Consider the following 8338-nt stretch of genomic DNA (forward strand, 5'->3'; position numbering starts at 1 on the left):
ACACTTGGATACTAGAGACTTACAATAGAAGTCTCTGGCAAGTAATTCTTATGTATCTAGGAATATGTTCATTTCCTCAGTGTTTTTCATCCTATTTGAATACAATTTCTTAACATAGATATTGATGCAGGATATATTCTGATTTGTCCCTTTCCATTCACCATTGGGTGGATTTGAGACTTTTTTTCTTTATTTGATCAAGTTGGCTACAGGTTTAAAATTTTTATTTAATCTTCTTTCAGTTTTCTTTCAAAGAACCATCTCTTCATTATTCTTTGTATTATTTTATTTGTCTTGATTCCATTAATTTCTGTCTGGTCTTTACAATTTCCTCTCTCATGAGCTTTGGGCTTGACTTCTGTTCTTTTTCTAGAAGTTTGAGGTTCAACATTAGGTGGTTTATTTGAGTTTACTTTGTTTTCCTGATGTGGGATTTTACTGCTATAAATTTCTTCATATCACTTCTTTCACTATATTCTATCAGTTCCAGTCTGTTTTGTTGGCATTAACATTTAATTTTAGCAAATGTCTAATTTTTTTTTCTTCTTGTATGATCCATTGGTTCTCCAGGAGGCGATCATCATTTAATTTCTATATGTTTATACAGTTTTTCTGATTTCTTTTCCATTGAATTCCAATTTTATTGCACTGTGGCATGATATTATGCATGAGATAATTTTAATTCATTTGCATTTACTTAAGTATGTCCATGAGCTAGAATGTTGTCTGTTTGGGTGAACATTCCATAACAAGCTGAGAAACGTGTATTCTGATGTTGTGGGGGGAGCACTCAATAGACATTTACTATGTCTGTTTCTTCAAAAATTTGTTTTTTATTTCTGGTATTTCTTTGTGTATATTTTGTCTGATTTATCTATTTGTGACTGAGGGGAATTAGGATCCCCTCCTACTAATGTATTAGTGATTATTGCATTTTTCATATCCATTAATATTTCTTTTTAAAGTTAGGTGTACCTGTTTTATGGATATATATTTATGATTGTTATTTCTTCCTCCAGGAGTTTTTCCTTGACAAGCATGTAGTGACCTTCTTTGTCTCTCCTAATCAATGTTGGCTTGAAATTTACTTTCTCGGCAAATAGAATAGTTATCCCTGCTTTTTTCTAGTTTCCTGTTGCATAAAGCATTATTTTCCATCTTTGATTTTCAGTCTATGATTTTTTTAGTTTAATATGGTTCTTGTATGCAATATATTGTTTTATCTTATTTTCTGATCCATTATGCAAGTTTTTTTTTATTTATGAATTGTGAGCATTTGTATTGCTGGTTATAACTGATATGTCTTGATTTTTCTTTGTTATATTACTTTCCTTTTGTTGGTTCCCTGTCTTTCCCTCATTTAATTGCTTGCCTTACTTGGATACTTTCTCTTGGTGTTCATGGAATTGTAGTCTTTCTTCTTCTAAAATGTCCTTCAGAACATTTAGGAGTGCTGGTTTAGTGCTCATGAGTTTCTTCAGTTGTTATTTTTCATGGAAATATCTTATTTATCCATTGATTTTTCAAAAATAGTGTTGTGGGGTTTATCAATCTGGTTTGAAGGTTGTTTTATTTTACAACTTGAATTATACACTCTATGTTCTCCTTGACTTAAGTGTTTTGGTGAGAAGTCTACTCTGATTCTTATGGTCTTTCCATTATAGCTGATTTGTTTCTTTTCTCCAGCATCTTTCAATATTCTTTTCTTATTCTGAATTTTTGAAATCTTGATCTCCACACCAACATGAGTAGCCTGCACTCACAAGCCCAAGGCAAAGGGCTACTCAGAATAGAGCTACACAGGTGCACAAGCTTCAGCCAGAGGCTCACCCCAATACTGTTCATAATAGAGTGGAGATGCTAGCCAGAAGCCTGCTCAGACAACAGAGTCTTGGTTGTTCAGGCCCCATCCAAAGGCTCTCCTGAACAACAGCTACATAGGCGGCCAGGCCCTAGCTGGAGGCAGACACAGATGCCATCCCATGTGCACAGGCCCAAGCCAGAAGGTCACCCAGACAACAGGTCAGCTCACGGATTCAGAAAGCAACCATTCTGAACCCAGGAATTTGTACACTGGTGAGCAGCAGAGAAAAAACCACTCCATGGCTTACTGAAAATTAAAGACCACTGGGTGAATAAAAAGTTGCCACAAGGCACAGCAGGCTGCATTTGTTGAAATGTGAAGACATATAAACACATCCCCCAAAAGACTTCCAGATCATCTAAGGAAAAGGGGATGTAACAATCCAAAGGGCAAAGAGATGGAACAGTCTGATACTGAATGGACCTCCTGAACTCATAACAAAAGAGGATCTAGAAGAAATGGAATAAGAAATAATTTATCAAATAACAACAGAGATTGTGCCCATTGTGAAAAAAACAATTAATAAATCTAGAGCAGACAAATATAAAAGTAGAGCTGGACAACATGATGGAATCTCAACATAGGAAACAAATGGAATCCATAAAACAGATGCAAACAGATTTCCAGGAGATTAATACTCTTAAGGAATAATCTTAAGTGCAAAAAATAGGACACACATGTAAATACCCTATAATTTCTCTGGTGTGAGAAAGTGAAAGTGTAAATAAGGACTAAAAGGTAAAATAGATAATGTGAGATAGTAAGAAAAGGGGCAAAGGGGAAGGGACAGTTGAATGGGTAGGGAAAAGGAAAGAAGGGAATGGAATTAGTAGTATAAAATGAAAAAAATGGAAACAAAGAATTTCTAAATAGGGAGGCTTGGAGGAGTACAAAGGAGGACAGGGGAATGTGTACAATATAAGAACCAAGATAGATTATGCACAGGTGCAAATTCCGAATGATGATTGTCATTATATTACATACCTAAACTATACCAATAAAATTAATAATACAAAATATATGGCCCCAGTATGGATCAATTTAGCTGTATATTTCTCTATGTTCTCATACTTATGGATGAGTAATTCATTTTATAAAAGCACTAGATTTTCTTTATCCCATCTCCAGTCAATAGGCAATTAGGAAGTTTTCAAACTTTGTCTATCACAAACTATAAACATGATGCACATATATTGGTGTGTTATGATTCTTCTAATTATTTTTGTAAAATAACCAGCAGGAAAACACCTGGATCAAATGGGACCTCTAATCCTAGAAATTTGAAGTATCTCCATACTGATTTCTGTAGTAGTTTAACCACTGTACACTTCGACCAACAATGGAGGAGGGTGCCTTTTCCCCATAACCACACCAGCATTTATTTTTGGTTGATTTCTTGAGAGCAGGCATTCTTTCTGGGGTGATGCAGAATCTCAGTGTTGTTTTAATCAGCATCATTCAAATGACCAGTGATGTTGAACATTTTTAAATATATATATTTTCTGTTTTTAATGCTTTGAGAATTAGCTCATCATTTCAGATACCTATTTTTGAATATGGTCTTTGTACTTGGGGGATCTGATTTTTAACTTCTTTATATATTTTAGATAATTGTCCTTAGTGTAAGGAACAGCTGATAAAACTTTTTCCCACATTGAAGGTTATCTCTTACATCTGTTGCTGGTTTCTCTTACAATGGTAAAGGTCTTTAGTAAGGTGACATCCCAGTCAGTGATTGTGCTAGCTCGTGAGCTACTTAGGTTTTGTTCATAAAGTCTTTTCCCATGCAACTACCTTCAAGCATTCTACCTAACTTAACTTCCATATGTAAAACAATTTTCTTTTAAATTTTAGGTCTTTAATCCATTTTGATTTTAGTTTTGTGATTGGTGAAAATCAGGGGTCTAGTTTTAATCTTTGGCAGCTTGAAATGTATTTTTCCAACACCATTTATTAAATAGGATACATTTCCTGCAGTGATATTGCTTGGTTCCTTTGTCAAAGATGAGGTAGCTGAGTATGTTTGGGCCTGTTTGTGCACTTTCTAATGTCTTCCATTGATCCTCAGATCTAATTTTTAACAGTGATAGAAAAAGAAAACTTTTATAAATAGAAAAAAACTTTCAAATGTCACAATGTAAAATGACTTCTGACATCTCTAGCAGCATCTGGCTTTGAGTAGTTCAGAATCAACAGACATTGGAGGCTTCTAGTCTCATCCTGAGATAACAAGACCCTTTAGCTCAAAAATTGTATAAACCATATTATTGTAAAGATGAGAAGAACCATTGTTAACTTTGTTTTCCTGACCAGGAATGCAACCTACCCTGGGGTAGAATAGATAGCTAGATGAATCTTAAAGATAAACTCCCACAACAAGGAAGTGCTACATTTGGGTTGAAATTCAACTGTCTCACCACAGAGAATTGTATATCAGCAATATGGATTGTGAGAATGAAATATAACCACTGAATGACTTCAAGACTGTAAAAACAGGTGTTGTAGCCCAGTAGTTGGTTGATAAGGGCACTGCTATTAGGTATGCTCAACCCCCATCAATGGAATAAAATTTGTTGCTTTACTTTTGTTCTGCTGCCCCTCCATGTGGCACTTACCAATTCCTTCTGCAACAATAGTACCATGCTGTTTTTATTACAGTGGCTTTGTAATATATTTTAAATTGCGGATTGTGATAGCCCATCATACCTCTTGGACTAGAATTGTTTTTGCTAGTCTAGGTCTCTTCTGGTTCCAAATGAATTTTTCGATCTTTGTCTCTAGTTCTGTGAAATACACTGTTGTGATTTCAAATGGGATCTCATTAAATCTATAAAGCAGTTTTGGAAATATGACTTTTTCACTATAATAGTTCATCCTACTCAGGAGCAAGAGGTATCTTTCCATTTTCTTATAGTCTCTTTGATCTCTTCTTTCAGACTTTCATAGTTCCCAATGTCTTTTGTGTCCTTCATTAAAATGATTCCTAGATATGTCATGTTTTGGCTGCTTTTTCAAAGGAACTGTTACCATAATTTCTCTCTCAATGATTCTGGTATATGTGTACAAGAAGTCTATTGATTTTTGAGTGTTGATCTTGTATCTAGCTACTCTACTGAATCTGTCAATTAAGTCCAGAAATCTTTTGGCAGAGATTTTTGGGTCATCTATGTAGAGAATCCTATTATCAGCAAATAATGACACTTATCTTCATTCTTTTTATTTCTTTCTCTTCTTTAATTGTTGTGGTTAATGTTTCCAAAACTGTATTGAACAGGAACCATGAGAGTTGACGTCCTTGTCTTCTTCCTGAATTTAGTGTAAAGGTTTTCAGTTTTTGAACATGTAGTATGATGTTGTCTGTTGCCTTTTCACAGATAGCCTTTATGAAGTTGAGATAGAGACCTATTCCAAATTTCTGCAGGGTTTCTATCATGAATGGGTGTTGAATTTTTTCAAATGCTTTTTCTACATCTATTTAGATAATCTTACTTTTTGTCTTTGCCTCTGTTAATATAGTGTAGTACATTATTGATTTACATATGTTTAAGCATCCCTTTATCCCTGGAATAAATTCGACTTAGCCAGGGTGTATGAGCTTGATGACCCTCTATATTCTGTTTGGTAGTATCTTATGGAGGATTTTTACATCTAAGTTCATTAGGGAGATTAGCCTGTTTTTATTTTCTTTTTTGGGGGGAGGGGAGGGTTAGTCTTTCTCTGATTTTAAAATCAAAGTAACACTTGCTTTAGGAATGAATTTGGAAATATTGCTTCTCTTTCAATTTCATTGAAAATTTTAAATAGCAGTGGGAATAATTCATGTTTAAATGTCTTGTAGAATTAGCAGTGAAACCCTCAGGATCTGGGCTATACTTTGTTGGTAAATTTTTAATTACATTTATGATTTCACTGATGGTAATAGGGATGTTCAGAATTTTTCTATATTCTTTGTTCAACTTTGGTAATTCATATGTTTCTAGAAATCTGTCTATCTTTTCTGTGTTATACATTTTATTTTAGTACAGGTTATCAAAGTAAGTATTGATGATCCTCTGTGTTTTTGCTGGATCTGTTGTGACTTCACCTTTATCATTCCTAACTGCATGAATTTTAGCCTTTTCTTTCCTTTTATTGATGTGGTTGGCTAAGGGTTTGTCAATTTTATTCTTTTGAAAAACAATGCTTTGATTCATTGCATCATTGCTTTAGCCTCTACTGCATTGATTTCTGCTCTGATCTTTGTAATTTCCTCCCTTGCATAAGCTTTGGGTTTGTCTTGTTCTTCTTTTTCTAAGAGCTTAAGATTCAACATTAGATTGTTTATTTGAGCTTCCTCTGTTTTCCTAGCATGGAAAACTAGTCACTGCTATGACTTTCCCATGTAAAACTGCTTTCTTATATCCCACAGATTCCTGTATGTTCTACTGGCATTATCATTAAATTGTAAAAAGTTTCTAATTTCTACTTTAATTTCTGCTGTGACCTATTGGTTGTTAAGGAGTTTATTTGAATTCAATGTGTTTGTGAAATTCTTAGACTTTCTTATGCTATTGATCTCCAGTTTAATTGCACTATGTTCTGATAATATACAAGGGATAACTTCATTTCATTTGCATTTACTTAAATATGATCTATGAGCTAGCATGTGGTTGATTTTTTAGAATAACCCCCATGCAGCCAATAATAATGTATATTCTGATTTTGTGGAGTGGGATACTCTGTAGACATCTATTAAGTCCATTTGTTCAAAAGCTTGGTTCATTCTAATATTTTGTTTCGGATTGTTAATCTGTCTATTTGTGAAAGTGGGTCATTGAGGTCCACCACTGCAATTGTATTACTACACTTTAGGTGTTTCATGTCCCTCATTATATGTTTTGTATCACTGGACATATTAATGTTTGGGGCACATACATATTTATGTTTGACATCGGTTTTTTTGTTGTTGTTGTTCCCTTTACAAGCATGTAGTTAACTTCTTTGTCTCTTAGTTTGGGTTTGAAATTTTACTTTGTCTTCTAATATGATATCTACCCATGCTTTTTTCTGGGTTCCTGTCATTTGGGGAATTGTTTTCTATCATTTTACTTTGACTCTGTGAGTTTCTTTCTCAAGTAGGCGGGTTTCTTCTATACATCATAGTGTTGAATTTTGCTTCTTTATACATTCTGCCAGTTTCTTTCTTTCGATTGGTGAATTGAGGCCATTGACATTGATGTTTATAACTGATATGTATTGACTTATCCTTGTCATGTTATTGCCCCATTGCTGGTACTTTTTTTTTTTCATTTTTCTCCCTCTCACTTTAAATTATCATTAAATTGGATTTGCTCTGTTGGGTGGTATTCATGAAGTTTCTCAAATGTTTTTGTCATGGTAGTATCTTATTTTTCCATCAATTTTGGTTGGAGGGTGTATTCTTTTAATGCTAATTTTTTTCGCTCATTGAGTTTATTGGTACATTTTAGGTATACAGTACAAGCTTCTTACTTTTTAAAAATGACTATGATGTTCTTGTTGTTGAGATTCAGAGTCAGACTCACAATGTTTGATGCTTAGCTACTCAAGATATTTTTAAAAATTTGTGGTGCCTGGAATATGGTGGAAGTTACAATGCACCTGAGAGGACCTTAGTTAGTATATCTTGGCTTCTACCATAACACTGCCTCTACCTTGTGAATAATTCAGTCCAGCATGCTGTAAGTCAAAGAAAGAAATAGAGTGCAGGCTAATTGTCATTCCATCTTCCTCTGACAGTTAATCAAAAGACAGCAAGGAGAATATATGAGAGATCTCATATTAGATTACCAAAGTATCATCAGCAGTTTCACATCTGAATATATAATGTGAGCAAATCAGAGCAGACCATGAGACTTCTAAGAATAAAATTTATATGATAAAAAAGAAGTATTGGGCCAGGGATTTAGCTCAGTTGTTCGGTGGCCTGCCTCTCAAGCACAAGGACCCGAGTACAATCCCCAGTACACACACACACACAAAGAAGAAATATTTAGGTTTTTCTCATCTCTTTAGCACTGAGCAACAGAGGAGCACGGAAACAGTAAAAGACCCTCTGGCAGGCCCGCCCCTTCAGCCCTGCATGGCAGAGAACAGCCATCTGGTTGCGAACACAGCAGTGTCTGTGCAGCCAACTTCCAGTGAACAAGAGAAAGAAGGCTTCTGTGAGACTCCTAGATGAAAATTGAAGCCCACTGGAAAAGAGGAGAAATCGATTAATAAAGGCACATGACAGCACTAGAGTTAGTAATTTGGAGGGACCAGCACCTCAAATCAAAATGGAGTCTAACTTCAGAGGAAAGACAGCTGGAACCTGCAGTAAAATCTTGCAGAGTTCAACCCAGCAGGACAACAGAGATCTCAATTTGGGCCTTAAAGAAAAGAAACCAGTCTGAACCTCAGGGAATAGCTGCAGGCTTGCTGAGACTAATTAAGTTAGATCTGCACCCTTCTACC

This window comes from Fukomys damarensis, unplaced genomic scaffold (genome assembly GCF_012274545.1).
Source record: "Fukomys damarensis isolate Sample0158 unplaced genomic scaffold, DMR_v1.0_HiC HiC_scaffold_37, whole genome shotgun sequence".
NCBI classification, from domain to species: Eukaryota; Metazoa; Chordata; class Mammalia; order Rodentia; family Bathyergidae; genus Fukomys; species Fukomys damarensis.